This window comes from Staurois parvus, unplaced genomic scaffold (genome assembly GCF_062004578.1).
Source record: "Staurois parvus isolate SC_StPar_1 unplaced genomic scaffold, SC_StPar_1.0 ptg000172l, whole genome shotgun sequence".
In the NCBI taxonomy this organism is placed as follows: domain Eukaryota; kingdom Metazoa; phylum Chordata; class Amphibia; order Anura; family Ranidae; genus Staurois; species Staurois parvus.
The window spans coordinates 3,361,949-3,386,912 of NW_028317968.1; the positions used below are offsets into that span (position 1 = coordinate 3,361,949).

The following is a 24,964-nucleotide window of genomic DNA, read 5'->3' on the forward strand; positions in this document are numbered from 1 at the left end:
ACAGCTTTCTCACTTAAAATCACAAAGGAAAAAAATCAAATAAAGGTTAGACTGTCAGCTATTAGACCCAGCTGAGTTAATTGAGATATGGTTTACATGCAAACTACATCTGCACATTAAATGTCATTATAAATAAGCTCCTATTTATAGGAGAAGAAAAGATAGAAAAAATAGGCAGCTACAATTTACCAGCAAGACATTTCCTTTGTAGGTATTCCTCATTTCTACTTTTTCTGGATTATTTCAACAATATTTAAAGCTGTATGATAAAGGGCCAACTCAGAATGGGTTTTTGTAATACTTTTAGTTTTGCTATGCAAAATTTTCAGACACTGCGATATACTAATAACAGCATAAGGCTACATTCAAACCAAAATTCTGACACTGATAATACTGGATGGCCAGCCAACCGCCCTTTGCTATCCATTTTGCTGTACTCGTTACACATGCTTTGATGTGATTTTTGAAGTACAGCAAGCATGACTATTCTGGTATGGGAGGGTTGACATGACTATAGAGATCTCGAAAACAACATCTTTCACTTAAGCTTTCAGCAGTGACAGTTTAAAGAAAAAAAAGAAATGAAAAATCTCAGCCACCATTAAAACTTCAACTTCAGTTGGTAGTGTGTGAGAAAAACTACTCATTATGCTTTAAATTACCCAGGCCACTCATGCCATGCTCTGTCCTACCAATGCTTGTCTGAGCCACTGGATGTTCATCCTCAATTATCAAAGAACGCTGGAGCGACAAGTACACACCTATTAAATACACTTTATAGACTGCTGGTCATTTTACTGTTAAAATAGAATGTACATGCTTTTTGGATAATATTTAGCTTACTAAAAGTGCCTTTCAACATAAATAACGGTAACTGCCACATAAAATACTTTATTCACCTTTTTTCCATCCTTCTGTGCATTTCAGGGCTTCTGATCTATTCTAACCCTTTAAAGCAATTGTCTGTGCTTTCCAGCAAATGTTGCACATGATTTCTTAGGGCAAGATTCTTGATAGTGACAACATTGGACCATGTTTGCAGAATGTGTGTCAGCAAGGCAGCTTGTAGTCTCCATCGGGAGCGCATGTAACAGGATGACAATGCAGAAGCACAATTGTGAGACAGTTGCCACCAAGATGTGCCTTAACAGGGACCTTTATGGAAGGATCACCTTGTATTTCCTTAATGAAAGCAATAGTATTAAAAAGATAGAAAACAACTTAACTTACATTAACTTGTTAAAGCTTATATGATATTTTAGTGATTGGGTTAGATGTGCTTTAATTTCCCTTTTACTGTGAATTTTGAAATCAAGTAAAATGAAAATGTTCTTATGTTCATTTAAAACAACTGTCTACTTAAACATTCTTAATTACAATAAGTGGGACAATTCCGGATGTCATAGCATTTTTATAAACAACGCAATCTCCTATACAAATGAACAATAATTACAGATCATCTAAGCCAGGGGTTCCTACAATTTTAAATCAAAAGACCCAAATAAATATATTGTTACCATGCTGGGACCTAAGAAGTGATACCAAGATGGCAGAAAAGCCATACAAAGTCAAATAACAATGGACATACAATAAAGAACACATTATAGGCTCCCTCTTTTGCAATAATGCATGCTTTAGTAAAGCTAGAAAAAATTAAATATTTACTGTAATTTTTTTTAGTAGCAGACATTTCCAACCAGCATTGACCTCTTCAACTCATAATCTTGTCTGTGTAACTGCCTTCTACCTCTACTGTGCACATACTCTAGCTATCACTCAATGATCTGCTTGTTGAACACAAAGTCCAGTGGTGACCCATCCAAAACAAGTCCTTGACTCAACTTGAGTTCCAACTCAAGTTTTAAGAAAAACACTGTTCTAAGCTGATCTTAGTTACTGCAACATTGATTATTTTACAGAAAACTGATTTTCATCTATTCTTTCCTGCTGTAGCCATTAAAATGGGGGCTCAATGTCCCCAATTGATTTTTTTCTATTAACCATACGCTATACAAAAATTAATAAGAAGAATTAGTCCCATTATGAAAGCAGGCTTCATACTATATGATTAGAACTGGAAACTACTGGGTCCTTTGGAAATATAAGAAACTAGTGGCCAATTCATCCCATATGCATGGACACATAGCTAAAATCATGTAAGTTTTTGATAGAATGCTCCTGTCAGGGATCCGGGTATGACCAGAGATGTGTGGACTGACACAGGGAAACAGCAGGCTTCTGGAACACAGGCGTAGTCAGGCTGGAGAGGTGGAATGGTCAGGCAGGCCGTAAGGTACTGTCAGGCACCACCCGGCGGGATCTCTAGTGACCCACAGAACAGGATTCCCCAGAGCGCGGAGTCTAAGCCCCAGTCTGCCTTTTCACCAGAGCCCGATGGTGGGGATGGACTTGGCGCAGGACTGAGACCAGGTCGCGGCCCCTGAGTGCACCCAACTGTGGTAGAGGGGTCTGCTGAGGGCATGTACCGGGGGAAAACCTGATGTGAAGGGGCTGGCAGGTTCGGACAGTAGTGACTGGATCCGTGCGGGATGGATGGATGACAGTATGGAGTCTAGCGTAGTCAGACAAGCCGGGTCGGTAACGGTGGAGGCAGATCAGTACAAAGCAGCAGGCAAAGAGTAAACGGGTCACGAGCCAAGGTACAGCAACAGGAGGTCAAACAGCATAGGAGTAGGCAGAAGAATAGTCAGGGACGAGCCAGGAGTCAGAGCAGGAGAAGTCAGCAGAGGTCAGGATCAGGCAGGGTCAGCAACAAATCAGATAGTCAGAGGAACTGGAACACAGGATACAAGGTACATTGGCTCATGGGAAACAACACCAAGGCACTGATCACAGGCCTGGTCCTGCTTAAATACACCTCCTGCAATCAGCCTCAGGTGATGGCCTGATTGCAGGAGTGAGATTCTGGCTGCTGAGAGCACCCGCTGGCCAGCCTTGGTACTGCAGCCCACAAGGCAGGTGAGTCCCACCACCATTGGCGAGTCCATTACTGACAGCTCCTTTACACCACAAAGTCTTTTTTGTTTAGGAGTTCAACTGACAACCTTTTTTAAGAGCTTACACTATGTTATTATTTCTCATTTATTTCTCCACAAGTAGATTTGTATTACTTACTTTTACTTTGGAAAACAAAAAAATTACAGAGCATTATTCCCAACTACCTGATCCCAAAAGCTGCTACACAATACCCCATCATCACCCACATACAAAGTATTGCTGCACTAAATGTATCAGGTAAATAATTAGGAGCCAAGTTCAAAGAAGAGAAGCTTCAGAGGGTTTCAATGCGTGTTGTTGAATACAGAGGTAACGTGTATCAAAAGTCAAAATCTTAGTTTTTGATGTCTGCATCCCATCGGGAACATTCACCCAATGGAAGATATACTCTTCCTTTCTTTTATAGAGACAACTCAAAAATTCTTGATTTCCCATCACTTTCTGTGTCCGAGACAGCAGAACCAACAGAGAAGGTGACTGTACCTAACAAGGGCACAGACAGCAAAATAAACCTGGCAGAGGTTTGTATGGCTTATCACTCTATACAAAAGCAAAATTAGAAAGTTTTGGGCCACATAAACTTTGAAATGGTAGTAAACTACATCTTAACAAAAAAAGAATTCCCCTGCAAGGTAATGTCATAATGTGCTATGATGCATTGCATACTAACACATTATGAAGGACTTACCTTAAAACGAAGCCATCCAGCAGGGCGCTGTCACCGCTGACTGGGCTTCCATCTTCACTCGGTCTTCCTCCCAGGTTTCCGTGTGCCGTCCATCTGACTGAGCCGCGATGACTTTACTCCCGCACACACAGGAGTCCCAGGCCACAGCACAGACCTCAGAAGAAATGGCATGGGTATGCCGTTCCTTCAGAGCGCATTCGCTGGCTCTCAAAAAGAGTGAATATCTCCTAAACGGTGCATGTTTAGGAGATATTCATTTTACCTATAAGCAAGCTTTATTATAAGCTTACCTGTAGGTAAAAGTATAAAAAAAAGAGTGTACTACCACTTTAATCAATAGGTTGCATCAGACTTTGGAGAATGTACTTGGACACAATAGGTTATGACGCAAAGGAGTTGATTCACTGGAGTGTGGAAAGTCTGGAAGCCAATCAGCTTCTAACTTCAGCTTGTTCAAATAAGTTTTGACAAAAAAAAAACTGGAAGTTGATTGGTTTGTATGCAGAGCTGCACCAGCTTTTGCACTCTCCAGTTTTAGTAAATCAACTTCACAATGTTACATAGTAAAAGGGCTTAGTAAGTAAACAATAGCCACTGTATTTTATTTGGGGGATTGGAAAGTTTCCACAAATGCATATTTATTAGTTAGCAATCTTTCTACTACTTGTCAATGTAATTAAATATGGGTTCTAGAAGTACTGCAAATGACAAATCAACAATTTCCGACGTTCAACCCACATCAACTCTGATGCCACAAGAAGTAATAAAAAAGCAGATATGCTCCATTTGTGTTGAATTACAATTAGTACCCTGGGGAATATCCATTACAGGTATACTCTAATTAAAAGGTGACCATCTTCTTATTTTGTATTTGAATCATGTTGTTTTAATTGGCTTCAGCAAATAAACAGGAACTGTGCAAACGAGCAGTAGCAAAATGTATTCATTTTCATATAAAGATATATATATATATATATATATATATATATATATATGTCAAAATAGTAATACAATGATTACACTGCAATCCACAATATTCCTGTTCGATTAGATTAATAAAAGGTCAGCCCATTCTTCCGCGATCAAAACAGCCCACTCTAAGATTGGATATCACAATTAATACTGTGCTGTATAAAGTGAATGTCTTGTGTTCTATCCATTTGCAGGCATACTTGTAAGCCAACTCTAAATAAGTCTTTTATTTAATTAGCAACTTATACCCTGTCCACTAACAATGGCAGGCTGAAAGAGAAAAGGACATTTACAAGTTTAATGAGAAGGAGAAATGAACCTTTGTTATATCATATTATGCAAAGCTTTCACTTCATAAAGAGGTAAAATGACAATGGACAATATCTAGAACATGTTGTAGCTTTAGTGCTGAGCCTATTCTCCATGGCTGCTAGTTCAGCACTATTACATCAATAAAACTGCAGCAGCTCTGATAATAAGGCATTAAGTATGAGACATATTCACCTAAAACAAAAATCCAAATCTTCTTCTTACTTCAAGTTGTCTAGCCATATTACTAAAGACAAACTAAATCTGTATCATGAAGCAAGACTGTGGTGTTGCAGAGAAAAGTAAAACTTAAAAATATTTGGAAATTCTGCCACTGTCAAGTAATCAACAGTATACAATCTGTTATTGCACTCTACCTTAAATGACATAAGCATAAAGCTGCAGACTTGGGAGCTGCCAATACGTGGACACTGCAGACAGTTATTCAAATGGTGTCCCTATTGGAAGAATTCCCCGCACCTCTCTAAAATATTGGATTTACCATCACTTTCTGGCTCAGTAACAATGGTCGGTAGGACAAATAGAGATGAGAAATCTACTGAATAAGGACATGAACAGGAATACAAACTTGACAGGAGTTTCTAACCCTTCCCCACTCTAAAACTAAGAAAAAAAACATTTTTCCTCTGCATACACTTTAGACATTTGGTAATACAACTGAATGTTGGGGCACCCCTCCAAATCATTGGATTCAGGTGTTCCAAACTCCAAACTCCATAGCCACAGGTGTATAAAATCAAGCACCTAGGTATGCAGACTGCTTCCGCAAACATTTGTGAAAGAATGGGTCGCTCTAAGGAGCTCAGTGAATTCAATCGTGGTACTGTGATAGGTTTCCACCTGGGCACTATATCCATCCATGAAATTTCCTTGCTACTAAATATTTCATGGTCAACTGTTGGTGATATTATGAAGAAGTGGAAGCAACTGGGAACAACAGCAACTCAGCCACGAAGTGGTAGGCCATGTAAAATGACAGAGCGGGATCAGCGAATGCTGAGCCAAACAGTGCACAGAAGTCACCAACTGTCTGCAGAGTCAATAGCTAAAGACCTCCAAACTTAATGTGGCCTTCAGATTAGCTTAACAGAGCATAGAGAGCTTCATGGAAGGGGTTTCCATGGCCGAGCAGCTGCATCCAAGCCTTACATCACCAAGTGCAATGCAAAGCATCGGATGCAGTGGCATAAAGCACTCTGCCACTAGACTCTAGAGCAGTGGAGGCGTGTTCTCTGGAGTGACAAATCACACTTCTCTGTCTGGCAATCCGATGGATGTATCTGGTTTGGCAGTTGCCAGGAGAACAGTACTTGCCTGACTGCAGTGTGCCAAGTGTACAGTTTGGTGGAGGGGGATTATGGTATGGGATTGTTTTTCAGGGGTGGGACTTGGCCCCTTAGTTTCAGGGAAGGGAACTCTTAAGGCGCCAGCATACCAAGACATTTTGGACAATTTCATGCTCCCAACTTTGTGGGAACAGTTTGGGGATGGCCTCTTCCTGTACCAACAAGACTGTGCACCAGTGCACAAAGCAAGGTCCATAAAGACATGGATGAGCGAGTTTGGGGTGGAGGAACTTGGCTGGCCTGCACAGAGTCCTGACCTCATCCCGACAGAACACCTTTGGGATGAATTAGAGTGGAGACTGCGAGCCAGGCCTTCTCATCCGACATCAGTGCCTGACTTCACAAATGCGCTACTGGAAGAATGGTCAAACATTCCCATAGACACACTCCCCAACCTTGTGGACAGCCTTCTCAGATGAGTTGAAGCTGCTATAGCTGCAAAGGGTGGGCCAACTCAATACTGAACCCTATAGACTAAGACTGGGATGCCATTAAAGTTCATGTGCGTGTAAAGGCAGATGTCCCAATACTTTTGGCAATATAGTGTATGTAAAGGCCAAATCTAGCATATACATTTTTAATATTTGTCTGTAAAAAAAAAATCAGCTCTCACTGTAATACCCACCATTTTAACCCCCTTCCTTTGATCCCAAGCTGTCAAGAACCAGCCCTCTGGGGACAAGTCATCAGCCCCTCCCGAGAATGCAACAGAGAGACATTATTACATGGTGCCACTCTCTGCAGCACTCAGGACCTGTACACCATGGAAATACAGTCAGGGACATCACACGACTGGATCAAAGAACCATGGAAAAATGGTATGTATGCACATTAAAAAAGGTGCATGGGTGCAGCAAGAGAGGGGGTGGGAAGGGGGATGCTGAAGAGTTAGAACGTCTGTCTGTTTTTAAGTGTCTGGCTGTGGCCCAGTTTGAGAGATTCCTCTTGGCTTTCTGTAATTTTTTTAGTTTTTCCTCTGAAACTGGTCAACTGTGCAAGCAATGAGGAGAAATCCCACAACAGATATAGAGGCAGCAATAAACACATATTTTCTGTTACTTTCAGGCATAACACAAAGGTGGGAATTAATAAAAAGTGTCTGAGACAAACTTTATCTCAACTGAAGCGTAGACAATCAGATTTTAAATTTTAATTTTCTAAGCTATGTAGAAAAAAAATGAAAGATAGAAATGAATTTATTGCTACAGGCAACAGAGCCAGTTGAGATAGAACTAGTCTCAGACATTATTAATTCATTTATTATTATTTTTATTAATTTCCCTCAAAGAATAGAGAAAGCTTCTTAATGGAAATACAGCTTTCAAAATCTAATACAAAAATCTACCCAGTAGAGACATTTAAAACCAGTTTAAAGTGATTCTGTCATACATAATTAAAAAACAAACAAACAAACATGCCTATGCTTACCTGCTGTGTGTAGTGGTTTTTCACAGAGCAGCCTGGATCCTCCCCTTCTCAGGTCTCCTGCCGGGGCTCCTGGCCCCTACCTTCTGTCGGGTGCCCGCACAGAAAACAGCTTGTTATGGGGGCACCCGCTGCTCCTTGTGTCCATTCACACAAGGAGCCATGGCTTGGCCCCACCCTCTCTCTCTACTCATTGGCTCACTGGCTGTGATTGACGGCAGCAGGAGACAATGACTCCCGCTGCTATCTCAGCCAATGAGTAGAGCTTCCTCCCATTAAGTGTGCATGCATGTGCCAGGCTTATTACTTACTGTTCCTGCACATGCATGCCCCCAAGTCCTTTCTTGATGAATCTGTAGAAAGCAAAGTAGAAACACGTGAACAGAACACAGAGCACACATGCATGTGTGTGCCACTGAAATTAGTATTACCAGCAGCACAAATTCCAATGAAACTTGCTTGACAACCATGCCCCCATACATTCATATCTCCAAGTACAGCTGCCACTAGAAAATATTTTTTTCAATACCTCACTTTTTTGCCCATAAAATCTTCTATTAACCTTGTGATGACATCACATCCATCAACTCACAGTGATGCCTGGCCACCAGGGGAAGGCTTCTGCAGGTCACCCTAGGTCACATCCTATTTATATAGCCATGGCTCGCAGAACTACATGTCATAAAAGCCCTCAGTCTATACCCAATGTGTGTAGGTGGTCACCTGAGAACGTAGGTAGAATAGTGGAGCACATCTATCAACTCACAGTGATGCCCAGCCACCAGGGGGAGGCTTCTGCAGGTCACCCTAGGTCACATCCTATTTATATAGCCATGGCTCGCAGAACTACATGTCATAAAAGCCCTCAGTCTATACTCAATGTGTGTAGGTGGTCATCTGAGAACGTAGGTAGAATAGTGGAGCACATCTATCAAATTACAGTGATGCCCAGCCACCAGGGGGAGGCTTCTGCTGGTCACATCATACTGATATAGGCATAGCACACAGAAGTACATGTCCTAAAAGCCCTCGGCCTATATGCAAAGTATGTATGTGGTCACCTGAGAATGTGGGTAGAGTGGTGGAGCTTGACATCATCTGTCCAGGTCTTCATGCTCCAGGTGGGGTGAAGTTGAAAGAAGAGGTGTTGGGGAGGTGGGGTACTGGTTGCTTAAAGCGGTAGTAAACTTCGGGAAAAAAAAGGTTTCCTGGTACAAGGTAAAGGCATAATATGCTAGTATGCATTGCATATTGAGCAATGGTCAACATTCCCCAATCATGTATGTATACAGCTGATACTTAAAGTGATACAAGAGGTTCACTTTTTTTTTAAATAATAATAATGTCATACTTTACTTACCTGTTCTGTGCAATGCTTTTGCACAAGCAGCCCCGATCCTCCTTGCTCCTACCCCCTGCCGAGTGCCCACACGTGCGTGCTCGCTCAAAAGCCATATTTACCGTCTGGTCATCTGTACTGTGTCCGCAGTCTCTGGTTATCTCCTGTACTATGTCCGCAGTCTCTGGTCATCTCCTGTACTGTGTCTGCAGTCTCTGGTCATCCCTGTACTGTGTCCGCAGTCTCTGGTCATCCCTGTACTGTGTCCACAGTCTCTGGTCATCTCCTGTACTGTGTCCGCAGTCTCTGGTTATCTCCTGTACTATATCTGCAGTCTCTGGTCATCTCCTGTACTGTCTGCAGTCTCTGGTCATCTGTACTGCGTCTGCAGTCTCTGGTCATCTCCTGTACTATGTCCGCAGTCTCTGATCATCCCCTGTACTGTCCGCAGTCTCTGGTCATCTCCTATACTGTCTGCAGTCTCTGGTCATCTCCTGTACTGTGTCCGCAGTCTCTGGTCATCTCCTGTACTGTCCGCAGTCTCTGGTCATCCCCTGTACTGTCCGCAGTCTCTGGTCATCTCCTGTACTGTGTCCGCAGTCTCTGGTCATCCCCTGTACTGTCCGCAGTCTCTGGTCATCTATTCTTTTTTTTATAGTGCAAAAAATAAAAAACACACAGGCAATCAAATACCACCGAAAGAAAGCTCAATTCGTGGTAAAAAAAGAACGTAAATTTCATTAGGGTGAAGCGTTGCATGACCGCGCAATTGTCAGTTATAGAAACGCAGCGCAAAGAATGGCCTGGTCAGGAAAGGGGGTAAATCCTCTGGAGGGCAAGTGGTTAAACAAAGGATAAAAAAAGTTGAAAACAAGTATTTTACCTAAAAAAAAAGAAAAGAAAAGTAAGTGCAGACCCTAGCGCGGTTACTTGTTGCTAGATAATAGAAAGTAAAATCGGCAAATTCACATTTGGTACTAAATACACAGGCACATCAATAATGGATACAGTCCAGTGAATGGAGTAGTCATCTGTGTGTTGATTTGTGTCCCATGTGTAAGCCGACTAAGTGGCTGATAATAGAAAGTAAAATCGGCAAATTCACATTTGGTACTAAATACACAGGCACATCAATAATGGATACAGTCCAGTGAATGGAGTAGTCATCTGTGTGTTGATTTGTGTCCCATGTGTAAGCCGACTAAGTGGCTGAACAAAGTAAAAAAAAAAAAAAAAAGATGCCTGTCAACATGGCCCCAGTGTAAGCAGACAGGAGTAATATCAGTGGCCCAAGTAGCAATAAAAAACTAGTTGGTACTAGGGATACACAGTCCTTCAGCAATCTAAATGTCATTTAGTTAGAGTTTACAGCTACTTTAAACAGCATGTGTTTATATTATTAGCAAAAATGTATTACTGTACATCTGTTGCCATGCCAAAATTCAAACTCTGCCTGGATATATTTAGATTCAGTAGTCTTTAGAAGCATGGCTTATTTCTCTTGGCCCTGGATACAACCAGTGTAGTGTTATGGTGGCATCAGATTAACTTGGATTAGGTTATTCTTCAAAATTCAGCCATTCTATACAGAGCAGGAACTGATTATATCAATAATAAACAGTGCTAGTACAAGACTTAAAACTCCTGTTCTTATAGGGAAGAATGTTCACTAAAACCAACTATACACAGATTGAAATTTGGCCAGACCCTGATGAACCATCCAAGAATACATCCATGCTTGGGCAGGCTGATTGTACCCAAGTCGCTGCATTGATCAACTAGGGTATAACTAGTCTGTCGGATTTTTTAAAATGCGATTACTGCTAGCGGCTTCCTGACTGTGTTGACTGTGCTGACGGGGGAATGAAGTGATTTTGTTTTCTTCCACCCGTGGTTGAAGGAAGGCAAATCAAATCATCTATGGACTGCCTTAACAAAATGTAGCTGTGTTCATGTCAATAACTTCCAAATCCTTGAAGGAACATTCACTTTGCCAAGTGTACATTTTCTGCTCATTAGGCACAACAAAAGGTGATCTCAGGGCACAATTCAACAGGACAATGGCCTACCAGCATAGATGGAACGTTTCAGACCACAAACAACTGTTCACAGCTCTGCTATTTAAAGCCTTACCATATCGCGTATTTGTATGACAGGGAACAGGAAAAAAAGGCTTTGCTGGTCTGATCACTTCCTGACAAGCAGAGGCTGCCTAATGAAAAAGGAAGCTTTGATAGCTTTCATTACAGACATATTTATACTATATTATCTCTGTATTTATTCATATCTTCACATAGCATAGAGTAGCAGAAGTATGCCAACATGACTTAACTAATAATAGATTTCATTTATTTTTAGTAGATCAAAACAAATAAGCTATATATAATCTGTCTTCAAATGTCAATGGCAGACATTTATATTAATCAATTTGCCTCCAACAGCCAAGAGTCGATGGTTATGAGCTTTACAGACACTTTTGGCAGTGACACAATGGGGGCGATTTACTAAAACTGGTACACTCAGAATTTGGTGCAGCTGTGCATGGTAGCCAATCAGCTTCTAACTCCAGCTTGTTCAATTAAGCTTTGACAATAAAACATGGATGCTGATTGGTTTCTATGCAGAGGTGTACCAGGTTTGCACCATGCAGGTTGAGTAAATAATTCCCAGTAAAACTGTTCTAAGCTATTTTAAACTATTAAAGCTAGTAAACCCAAAAGTCAATATGAAATATATTGCAGCTTACTAGTCTTTAGATGTGGTGGCTGCATTAGCTTTCTTTTTTTTCTCTTTCTCCTTCTGTTTTCACCTGGTGATCTAGTCACTAACACCCCTCCTTTCTGGGGGAAGGAGCACAGGGGACACCTTTGGACAGTAGCATTGTCATTCTGGGTGGAGGGGAGTGTTAGATGAACTAGATACACTAAACAAATTAAAGTCAAACTCCAGCTAACACTTTATAAGCAGTTACAGCCACAGTTATCTCCATTTAGGATAGAGGTTTTACATAAACAATGAAAAGCTAATCGTTGTAAACACCCTCTGTCAGTGTTTAACGGTTTGTCTCAACCCACTAACTGCCACATCTGCAGGACAGTTTGTTCCGTTGTAAAACAACAGACTTACTAGCTAGATCAACAGGTAAAAAAGAAAGCAAGCAATCCTAAAAAATAAAACAAATTCAGCCATGACATCTAAAATTGGCAAGCTACAATATAATAAATGCATGCTTTTGGGTTTAATACTGTTTTAAATGTATAATGCAAAACTTTTAAAGAGCAGACATCTCATAATTCTCCCATATGGATTCCTAAGAAATGGTTTCATCGCATAGAGACCCAGTTTAGGAGTCTTATTTGGAAAAAAAAAGTAGCTAGGATCAAGTAGCTAGGATAAAACTGTCCACATTGCAATATAGCAAGGAGTCAAGGGCTCAGTTCCTGAGCCCAGACGTTATTTTCTGGCGGCCCAATTGCAGCAACTGGTTGGCCTGATAATACTGATCCCATTATCAGATTGATTTCCCTTCCTGATCCCACTATTTCGGCTCCTTCTCATCTTGAAATGGCTCTACTGGTCCTTCCATCCACAGCTCCAACTGCGGACCTCTTGAAGCGCATATGGAGTACAGTAAAAGCATCCTTTCATATTACTGGCTTTCTTTCCTGTACTCCCTTGTGGAATAATCCGCAATATGTAGAACTGGCTAAACTGGAGATTTTTCACGACTGGGGGGATCGTGGCCTGAAATTTGTATCTCAGATGTATTTAGGGGCAATCCTAAAGTCCTTTTCTCAACTGCAAATGGAATTTACATTTACACATAAGCATTTTTATTGTTATCTTCAGCTACGCCATGCAATACAGGCTCAGTCTTCGCTCTCTAATCTCACATTGACAGACTCAGTTTTTCTTAAGGATGTCAATCAGGCAACCCACAAGAAGGACATGATTTCTTGGGTATACTCCCAGCTATTGTCCACAGTACAGGATCAAGCTAGTCTCCGGAGCAGGACGCAGTGGTCCCGAGATATTTTAGAGTTTGCTGGAGATGTCTGGGATGCTGCCCTGGATTCTGTTCCGGGAATTTCTCTTTCTCCCTCTCAAAAAGTGTCTCAATTGTTTAGTCTCCATCGAGCATATAGGAACCCTGTGCAACTGTATCGGTGGGGCAGGCAGGATTCACCTGATTGTCGAGGTGTAGGGTCCAACACGGTGATTTCATTCATATGCTCTGGCGTTGCCCCAAGTTACATAGATATTGGAGTGAGGTTCTCCAATTTATTTCTCTAGTATCGCAATATACTGTTCCCCAGGATACTTGCATTGTCTGTTGGGGGCACTGGACCAAGAACTGTTCCAACCAGGAGGGTATATCATGGTATCTACACGTTTATATCTGGCTAGGAAGTTGATAGCAAGGTACTGGTTATCATCGTCTCCTCCGACTAGTAAGCAATGGATAGATTGTTAATTCTTTACTCCCACAGGAGAAACTCACGTACCAACATCGCAATGCTTACCGTAAGTTCCAGCAGGTATGGCAGAGTTGGCTGGATACACGTGGGCCCGCCCCTCCTCAATTGAAAGTGGACCAACTTCTGCAGGTGTGATATTTTATAGCAGGTGTGTGGCTCCACTCCTTCCCCTGGGGGAGTTCATGTGCATCTCCTATTCAGTTTGATGATACGTCTCAGGTGAACTAGAGGTTGCTGTTGATGTGTTTTGTTTTTTTTTAATTGTTTGAAGACATGTTTTGGGCTTTGTTCCTTTCCCCCATTTCTGTTTACATCCGGTCGAGAAGGAATAAGACGTAAAAAGGAAAAAGCAAGATATTGTCAAGAAAGTTTTAGATTCTTGTGGTCTCTGTTTTGTTTGGTTACCATTTCTGTTATTCTGTTTATTACGGTATCTGCATATCCACGTTGTTCCATTTATGTGTAATCCTGCTGTTGCAGTAATGTCATTGTGGATTCTGTAAGTACTGCTCCATTTTCTCTATTATCTTGACAATAAAAGTTGTTTGGATTTTAAAAAAAAAGAGCAGACATCATACAATGTCTGATTTTACCTTCATTAGCCAGAAAAGTCTCTGATGCAGTTTCTGTTGTTATTGAGGCCTGACTTTATGGCTAAGCACTGCCATCTGCTATCCCTCTGTCCAATAAGTGTGCCCTAACTGGCCACTAAAACATTCTCATTGGACCATTTGATAGTGAAATACCATTTGGGGGTCACTTAGCCATAAAGTTAGATCCCAGTAACATTTTTATTGCTAATTTATTTTAATATTTCACAATTGCTCATGTGTATAAAATAAGGAATAACTGGTTAATCTGGACAACAAATCAAATATAAATTTCTACATAAGCATGGTGACATCATTATATAATTCTAGGCACACAAAGGTGGTTGTAAATATATATGTAGTACACATAGATGTTTGTCCATATCATAACATTTTGGTAACTCGCCAAGCACAATATGGTGTGCCAGTCAATGACTTTATCACTTTATTTTATAGAGGAAGGTTAACCTGACAAAATATTAAAACATAAAATTAAATAAACATAGGCCTCTGTGTTGTTTGCAGGAAAGCATAAAGGACAAACAACCAGGGCGAAAATAGAAATACCTGTCATTTATTATTTAAAGGATCATTAAAAATGCATAATCCTCGTTCTTTATGACAAAAGGGAGCAGCAGTGCTGAGCGGCACAAAGGCAGACAGTAGGATAGAGGTGAGAAAGATGGACAGATAAGTGGAATGATAGGTAAAAGGCAGGCATTCTCCTAAGGCTGTCTATTTGGTATACCCATAGAAAACAACGAGATTTGGAAACCCATTAACAGACATAGCCATTGCTAGGTTGTTGCTACTTTCTTTGCAACGTGCATAGTTAAAGAATTGTCGCTGGTTTCCATGGAATTGGAACCCTAGATAAGGCTTTGACTGAGTCCTTGTTCAATCATACTGTGCCCCATGAAATAAGCAACTATCTCTAGCAATGCTCAGTTTTGTTGAATCGCTTGCAAATGTTATATGTGCTTATCTACTACAGCAGACAGCAAAGCGTGGTGCAGTATATCACAGCCACTGACCTGGCTACAGAAAATTGTAAACTGGTGTGTTTCTATGTCATTCTGCACATGGAAAATCATCATTGCCCTTTGCAGTGTTTCTTGAATCGACCTAAGTCAATTACCTGAGTTGGCCAATTATGATAGTAATATGCATGATCTGTAAGCATCATCATCTTACGGTAGCCATATACTACTACTGTTACTAAGAATAATAAATGCATTCTAATAAATAAAAAGCTCTGATATCCTCTGTAGGCATGTACACATCTGCTTGTTGATTAAAAAAAAGCATTTCGTTACTATGGGGTTGATTTACTAAAACTGGAGAGTGCAAAATCTGGTGCAGCTGTGCATGGTAGCCAATCAGCTTCTAATTTCAGCTTGTTCAATTAAGCTTTGGCAATAAAACCTGGAAGCTGATTGGTTTCTATGCAGAGCTGCACCAGATTTTCCATGGAACAGTTTTAGTAAATCAACACTAATGTGTTCATATTAGCCACAATAAATAGTGAAAAGTCATTTTTTCCAACTCATCCAGATACAGAAAAACAAAGTCTGCAACAATAAACATTTATGTAGGCAATGAAAATAACTTTTATTTCTGTTTACTAGACACAGAACAGATCCATGGTCACATAAAATGTAGTCACTGCGAAAAGGGTATAATCAAAAATACAAACAAAGCAGTATACTGTGAAATACACTCTTTATAGATGAGGTTGGATGTTGGTAAAAAAAGTGGTCACCTTAAAGCACGAGGGAATGAACATCTGCGCACATATAGGCTGAAAATTATATAATCAAATAAAGAAATGTATATTTTTTGTTGGGTCTGTCATAACTGGTGTCGGCTCAGTAGCCTGGATGCAGAATAGTTACCTAGGGCAGCATGATTGAAAAAAGGGGATCGGCAGCAACTTGGGTACCCTCCTGATTTACAGCAAAGTCTATGGAGCTGAAAGCCCTACCTGTATCTCCTCTTCCTGGGAATATGTACACTATATTGCCCAAAGTATTGGGACACCCCTCCAAATCATTGCATTCAGGTGTTCCAATCACTTCAATGGCCACAGGTGTATAAAATCAAGCACCTAGGCATGCAGACTGCTTCTACAAACATTTGTGAAAGAATGGGTCGCTCTCAGGAGCTCAGTGAATTCAAGCATGGTACCGTGATAGGTTGCCACGTGTGCAATAAGTCCATATGTAACATTTCATTGCTACTAAATATTCCACAGTCAACTGTTAGTGGTGTTATAACAAAGTGGAAGCAACTGGGAACAACAGCAACTCAGCCACAAAGTGGTAGGACACATAATATGACAGAGCAGGGTCACCGCATGCTGAAGCGCACACTGCACAGAAGTCACCAACTGTCTGCAGCATCAATAGCTTAAGACTTCCAAACTTTGTGCGGCCTTCAAATTAGCACAGCAGTGCATAGAGAACTTCATAGAATGGGTTTCCATGGCCAAGCAGCTGCATCCAAGCCTTACATCACCAAGTGCAATGCAAAGCATTGGATGCAGTGGTGTAACGCAGACTGCCACTTGACTCTAGAGCAGTGGAGACACGTTCTCTGTAGTGCCAAATCACGCCTCTCTGTCTGGCAATCCGATGGACGTGTCTAGGTTTGCCGGTTGCCAGGAGAAAGGTACTTGCCTGACTGCATTGTGCCAAGTGTAGAGTTTGGTGGAGGGGGGCTTATGGTGTGGGGTTGTTTTTCAAGGGTTGGACTTGGCCTCTTAGTTCCAATGAAGGGAACTCTTAAGGCGTCAGCATACCAAGACATTTTGGACAATTTCATGCTCCCAACTCTTTGGGGATGGCCCCTTCCTGTTCCAACATCACTGCGCACCAGTGCACAAAGCAAAGTCCATAAAGACATGGATGAGTGAGTTTGGGGTGGAGGAACTTGGCTGGCCTGTTAGGAGTCCTGACCTCAACTTGATAGAACACCTTTTGGATGAATTAGAGTGGAGATGGCGAGCCAGGCCTTCTCCTCCGACATCAGTGCCTGACCTCACAAATGCACTTCTAGAAGAATGGTCAAACATTCCCATAGACACGCTTCTAAAGCTTGTGTAGAGCCTTTCCAGAAGAGTTGAAGTTGTTATAGTTTCAAAGCATGGGCAACCTCAATATTGAACACTACCGACTAAGACTGGGATGCCATTAAAGTTAATGTGCGTGTAAAGGCAGGCATCCCAATACTTTTGGCAATATAGTGTATGTAAAGGCCAGCTCTAGCATATACATTTGTGTTTGTCTAACAGAGATGGTTGCTGCGAGTTAGAATACAAAGAAAACCTGAGATGTATGCCTTGCAATGGATAACTTTGGTTACTTGAAGCAGATAGAAAATAAAGGTGGCTAAGACAATCTGAAACTGAAATCTTTATGTGCAATTTGCCAATGTTCTGTGTTGCTGTTTTTTTCTTACCTTGCTAAAAGGAGAGTTCTTGAAGTATTATATATATATATATATATATATATATATATATATATATAGAACAAAATGGTGCTGGACTCTTGGTTTCACTTTTTAGAAACGTCATATATACCAGTGGAATAACTGGCTTTTGGCTACGCTGTCCATGAAGTTATGAGACCACATTATCCTAGAAAGGACACAGGATTGTAAAATCTGCCCAATGATGAAAGTGAATGTAATGTGTAAAAATAAAAACATTAACCAATTTAAATATGCACATTGGGGTTGATTTACTAATTCTGGTGCAGCTCTGCATAGAAACCAATCACCATTTGTTTTTCTTTTATTAGAAGCTGATTGGCTACCATGTATAGCTGCACCAGATTCTGAGTGCTCCAGTTTTAGTAAATCAAGCCCAGATGAGGCACCTAGCTAATAGGTGGGAAGCCTCACTTCTGTCATTCACTGTGTGCTGGTAGTAATATGGAGTCATGTCAGAGCTTACTGAGCTTCAAAGAGCAAATTGTTGGCACCCAATTAGCTGGTGCCTTTGTGACTGAGGTTGCCAATTTATTTGCCATGTCGCGAGGTACAATATCAAAGGTTATGACGGCTTATACAGTTTCCGGGAAAATGTTGTCTGATAAGCATAAGCGTGGTCGACATGGTCAACTGACCGAAAGAGAAAAAAGTTCATTGCGCAGGATTATGACCCAGAATAAGAAAACAACTGCTGCAAAAGTGACTGCAGAACTCAATCACAGTCTTCTACTATTCAGCAATGCATGCATATGCATCAAAACCTACATATCATTATATGTTTATTTGCAAACACACAGTATAATATTTACATATAATTATATGTTTATATGTAATGCTAAATAATATGTAGTGTTTATAAGTGATGTCATTATCTTGCTCAGTATCATTACCTTGCTCAGTATTACTGTTGTGATTGCAGTGTGCCTGGCATGACCAACCATGGTATGCAATGCAAGAGATTTACTAAAACTGGTGCACTCAGAATCTGGTGCAGCTGTACATGGTAGCCCATCAGCTTCTAACTTCATCTTGTTCAATTAAGCTTTGACAATAAAACCTGGAAGCTGATTTCTTTCTTTGCAGAGATGTACCAGATTTTGCACACTTCAGTTTTAGCAGTTATAGTAAATATCTCATATCTATGTTCCTGTGAACAAAACCACGTGCCTTTAATAAAGAGGCACAATTATCAAAAGTATTGTAGCTTTTCTGTTTGAACAATTCACAGATTTTGACCCAGGTTAGAGGATACTAAAGTTTGATATAGGTAAGGTTGGAACATACAATTTGATCAAAATATACTATATATATATATATATATATGTATATACACACACACACACTGTTTTATATATATATATAAATATATATATATATATATATATATATATAGTGTGTCTATAAATATATATACATATATATATTTATAGACATATATATATGCAGTGTGTGTGTGTGTATGAGTATATATATATATATATACACACTGCATATATATATATATTCATACACACACTGTATATATATATATATATATATATATATATATATATATATATACAATGTGTCTATAAATATATATACATTTAAAATATATATTTATTTATAGACACACACTGTGTATATATGTATATATATATAGTGTGTGTGTGTGTGTATATATATATATATATATATATAGTGTGTGTGTGTAAATATATATCTAACCTTACCTATATCAAACTTTAGTATTCCCTAACCTGGGTCAAAATCTGTGAATTGTCCAAACAGAAAAGCTACAATACTTTTGAAAATTGTGCCTCTTTATTACAGACACGTGGTTTTGTTCACAGAAACGTAGATATGAGATATTTACTATAACTACTAAAACTATAAAATATACTATATTTTATATTACATGATTTATATTACATTGAGTAACTAGTCAGTACAAGATGAAAAGTGTCTGAATAATTGAAATTTTCAATAAGATACACACGTTTTACACCAGCTAGAAAGTCATAACTATAATATGCAATAAATAATACTGGACTGCCACTTTTGCCTGGGGCAAGAGGTTATGAGTATGATGTAAAGCTAATTATGTCCACATCAGCCCATTCTATTTATAGATAACAGACGGTTAATAAAAGGTCATACCTATGGTAACTTTAATCCTGAAAGCGTGCAACGCTGGCATTCACTGAAATGTTACTATAGCTTGTAAGAACTGAACCTTAACATCTGTTAAGTAATTTACTGCAAACCAAATAAATATTGCACTGGATTTCAGAACCGAGAGTAGCATTTCTGTAGAATCATGGCTTTGAAAGCATTTCATTAAATAAACATCTTTCTGGCATCATTAAAGCACATTTCTAACATAGCCAGCAGCTCCTTAAGACTAGTGACCTGTTTAAGTTGTGACGAAAGCTGGAATTACAAAGCCTACCAAGCAAACAGGAAAGTATCAGTCAACAACAGAGCGCTTGCTTCTGCACATTCATTTCACAGAGAGGCACAATTCAACTTTTCCTCCATCCTAAATGAAGCCCTCGTTTTTTTATTGTTTTAAAACCTCAGTTTTATTTTGTTTGTGTCTACACACATAAAAAAAGGTTGTTTAAATTATTTAGGCTGATATATGACCCCCTCCCCTCTCTGGAGCCATCTGTTCTCTCAATGCATCCATAAGGTCAAGGAACCTACTCCCCCTGGAAGTGATTAAAGAGCAGCAAGTCTCCTTCCATGCATGTAGGCAGACATGTGAGTAGGGAGCACCTGTGCCTAGACGGTAGCCCCAGGAGGTGAGCTGATCAGCCAGGGGATGAGAAGTAAACCTGGTCCTTTCTATTTGTCAATGAGCAAACCTAGTGTGTCACCCTACCCCAAACAACCCAGCCCTAATGGTGTCAGCTTACAAAAAGTATTACGCTACCCTCTGCTTTGCTTGGTGTAGGACCAACCAGGGGAAAAGGCTTTGACGCAGCTGGCCAGCTCAGTCCGTAGGACGCTGCGTGGAATCTCTATTTTAATGGAGTTAAGCAGGGCTTAAGTCTGTCCAGAAGGGGATCACCCAGCCCAGCTTTCTCTGTTGCTTCACACACCAGAATAAGGATCCTTATTTAAAAAAAAAAAAAGTGGCAGTTATTTTCAGCTGAGATGCAGAAATGACAGTCACATGGCTAAGATATCCATAGGGGTTGCTGACGAACCCCTGTGTATCTGGCCAGCCTTTTGTGTTCAAACTGCAGCAGGAGCCTGGGTACACAATAGAGATTGCAGCATGCCTTCCACATGAAAGCATTGTGTAAACACACATCTCCTCCTACTCCTCCCCATAGCAGTGTGCTGGCTTACCTTCAGGCAGGCTCCTGGCTCTTTGCTGCACCCTGAAGATGCTCAGCTCAGCAGTGCTATTGTCCCAGCTTCTTCCTGTGTGTGTGTGATGCTGGGGGTGAGGCTGTCAGGTGCTCGGCTCGGCTCGTCAAGCTGTCACTGCATGCAGGTCTATGTGCATCTGTCAGGACCGCTCTCCTCCAAAGCTCTAGAAAAGCCCTTGTCGCTGCTGAAGTGCTGGACAGCTCATTGCCATAGACACACTCGAGCAGAACTGAACGCCTCCAGCGCTGCCTGCCGCTCACAGCGCCACCTAGAAGCGAGGAGTGCGCACGCCATGATATGCAGCCTTCTACTAATCTCGTGTATCCCTAGGAGAGAGAATTATCCCTTCTCTGCCGGCTGTACATCTGCCAATCTCATCAGCAACAGCGGGGCTGCCAGAGCTGAAGCTGGAAGGAATAGTTCCTTGTCTAGGCATCGTCTACACGCACGTTCACAGCCATTACTGCATACAAGGCAATGGATCAACACCCCAAGGATTTCTGTTGTTTCGGATAGTGTAGGTAAAGGTGGGTACACACTGATTGATTGATTGATTGATTGATTGATTGATTTATTACAGGTACATACAAGGCAATGGATCAACACCCCAAGGATTTCTGTTGTTTCGGATAGTGTAGGTAAAGGTGGGTACACACTGATTGATTGATTGATTGATTGATTGATTGATTGATTACAGGTACATACAAGGCAATGGATCAACACCCGAAGGATTTCTGTTGTTTCGGATAGTGTAGGTAAAGGTGGGCACACACTTGTTTGTTTATTTATTTACATATTTATTTATTACAGGTACATACAAGGCAATGGATCAACACCTGAAGGATTTCTGTTGTTTCGGATAGTGGAGGTAAAGCTGGGTACACACTTATTTATTTATTTATTTATTTATTTATTTATTACAGGTACATACAAGGCAATGGATCAACACCTGAAGGATTTCTGTTGTTTCGGGTAGTGTAGGTAAAGCTGGACACACATTTATTTATTACAGGTACATACAAGGCAATGGATCACCACCCGAAGGATTTCTGTTGTTTCAGATAGTGTAGGTAAAACTGGGTACACATTTATTTATTTATTTATTACAGGTACATACATGGCAATGGATCACCACCCGAAGGATTTCTGTTGTTTCGGATAGTGTAGGTAAAGCTGGGTACACATTTATTTATTTATTACAGGTACATACATGGCAATGGATCACCACCCGAAGGATTTCTGTTGTTTCGGATAGTGTAGGTAAAGGTGGGCACACACTTGTTTGTTTATTTATTACAGGTACATACAAGGCAATGGATCAACACCCGAAGGATTTCTGTTGTTTCGGATAGTGTAGGTAAAGCTGGGCACACACTTATTGATTGATTGATTGATTTATTACAGGTACATACAAGGCAATGGATCAACACCCGAAGGATTTCTGTTGTTTCGGATATTGTAGGTAAAGCTGGGTACACATTTATTTATTTACGTATTTATTTATTACAGGTACATACAAGGCAATGGATCAACACCCCAAGGATTTCTGTTGTTTCGGATATTGTAGGTAAAGCTGGGTACACATTTATTTATTTACGTATTTATTTATTACAGGTACATACAAGGCAATGGATCAACACCCGAAGGATTTCTGTTGTTTCGGATATTGTAGGTAAAGCTGGGTACACATTTATTTATTTACGTATTTATTTATTACAGGTACATACAAGGCAATGGATCAACACCCGAAGGATTTCTGTTGTTTCGGAAAGTATAGGTAAAGCTGGACACACATTTATTTATTACAGGTACGTACAAGGCAATGGATCAACACCCGAAGGATTTCTGTTGTTTCGGATAGTGTAGGTAAAGCTGGGCACACATTTATTTATTTATTTATTACAGGTATGTACACGGCAATGGATCAACACCCGAAGGATTTCCGTTGTTTCGGATAGTATAGGTAAAGCTGGGCATAGTATAGGTAAAGCTGGGTACACACTTATTTATTTATTTATTACAGGTACATACAAGGCAGTGGATCAACACCCGAAGGATTTCTGTTGTTTCGGATAGTATAGGTAAAGCTGGGCATAGTATAGGTAAAGCTGGGTACACACTTATTTATTTATTTATTACAGGTACGTACAAGGCAATGGAACAACACCCGAAGGATTTCTGTTGTTTCGGATAGTATAGGTAAAGCTGGGCACACATTTATTTATTACAGGTATGTACACGGCAATGGATCAACACCCGAAGGATTTCTGTTGTTTCGGATAGTGTAGGTAAAGCTGGGCACACATTTATTTATTTATTTATTACAGGTATGTACACGGCAATGGATCAACACCCGAAGGATTTCTGTTGTTTCGGATAGTATAGGTAAAGCTGGGTACACATTTATTTATTTATTTATTACAGGTACATACAAGGCAAAGGTCCTTAACTTACATTCATACATACACATACTAGGGCAACTTTAGACAGAAGTCAATTAACCTACCAGCATTTCTTTTGAGTGTGGAAGGAAACCGGAGTACTCAGAGGAAACCCACGCAGGCACAGGGAGAACATGCAAACTCCAGGCAGGTGGTGCCGTTGTTGGGACTTAGGGCTCATGTACACTGCAGCTGCTAAACTCACTTTTAGGAGCTGTTCAGAGTTTTTTTTCAGCAGCCCCTGAACTCACCCCAATGTTTTCCTGTATGTCCATGTACACATCTTCGTTTACAGTCGTTTACAGGCATTTGACTTTACAGTATTTTTTTTGAACGCAGAAAACTTGTGTACAGCAGTTGAATTTATCAGCATTTCAAACGCAAAACGCTTGTAAAAGCGGCAAATTGCATTTATAAGCGTTTGCGTTCGAATTTTTTTTTAACTCTTTCAGTTCCCAATTCTGTCCAGTGCCTTTTTTTATCAGCAAAAATGCATGCAAAGCGTTTTCAAGGTACTCAAATGGACAAAACACTTAACACAGGATGTTCCTTCCAAGCTTGTCACACATTGTAATGACAATTCACACCTCAGAAGTCTCCCACCCTTGGAAACAAAAGATATGTTAATGACCATTCACACCTCAAATTCCTCATGAAGACCCTCTGCCAGGTGACCTTAATGACTCACTCCACCAGACACCTTTCCCACCCTTGGAAACAAAAGAAATGTTAATGAGCAACTCACACCTTAGCTAAAGTCAACACATACTGCTGTCTCTTCTTCTACTCTCTGTATTTCTCTGAAACAGTCTGAAATAGTTAATAATTTACCACTTTTCACTGCATTCTGGGCATTTGGGAGGTTTTCCTCTGCTTATCTATAAAAAACGCTTCTAAACGCAAACGCATATAAGCACGCATAAACGCGCATAAACGCATTATGCAAACGCGGCTAAACAGACGTTTTTAACCTACGTTTTCCAGCAGACAGTTAATCTCAACAAATACTTCTCTCTGCGTCTGCTCTCTCTATTTCTCTCAAAATGTCTGAAATAGTTAATTATTTACTGTTTTTCAGTGCAGGCTGGGCATTTTGGAACGCAAACGCTCATAAACGCGCATAAACGCAGTATGCAAACGTGGCTAAACAGGCATTTTTTACTGTACGTTTTCCAGCAGTCAGTTTCCATCGTTCAAAAGTGTCCTGTGTAAATGGGGCCTTAGGGCTCATGTACACTGCAGCTGATAAACTCACGTTTTTTACAGCAGCCCCTGAACTCTCCCTAATGTTTTCCTATGTGTCCATGCAGACATCGTCGTTTACAGGCAGTTGAGTTTACAGTCATTTTTTTTAACACAGAAAACTTGCTTTCAGGAGTAGATTTTATCAGCGTTTCAAATGCCAAACGCGTGTAAACGCGGCTAAACGTAGCTAACCACGTTTATAAGCATTTGGAAATTTTTTTTAACTCTTCCATTTCC

The 24,964-nt window shown here is 40.4% G+C and overlaps 1 protein-coding gene across 1 annotated transcript in view; it reads right to left on the minus strand.

Annotated features, from left to right (window-relative positions):
- Window positions 1-21,239, minus strand: part of SRRM3 (serine/arginine repetitive matrix 3) — a 571,012-nt gene extending 549,773 nt beyond the window's left edge. Inside the window, exon 1 of the mRNA XM_089676583.1 lies at window positions 21,018-21,239. The gene's annotated coding sequence lies outside the window, so the exon portion shown is untranslated. The remainder of the gene's footprint in view (window positions 1-21,017) is intronic.
- Between the last annotated feature and the right edge of the window lie 3,725 nt (window positions 21,240-24,964).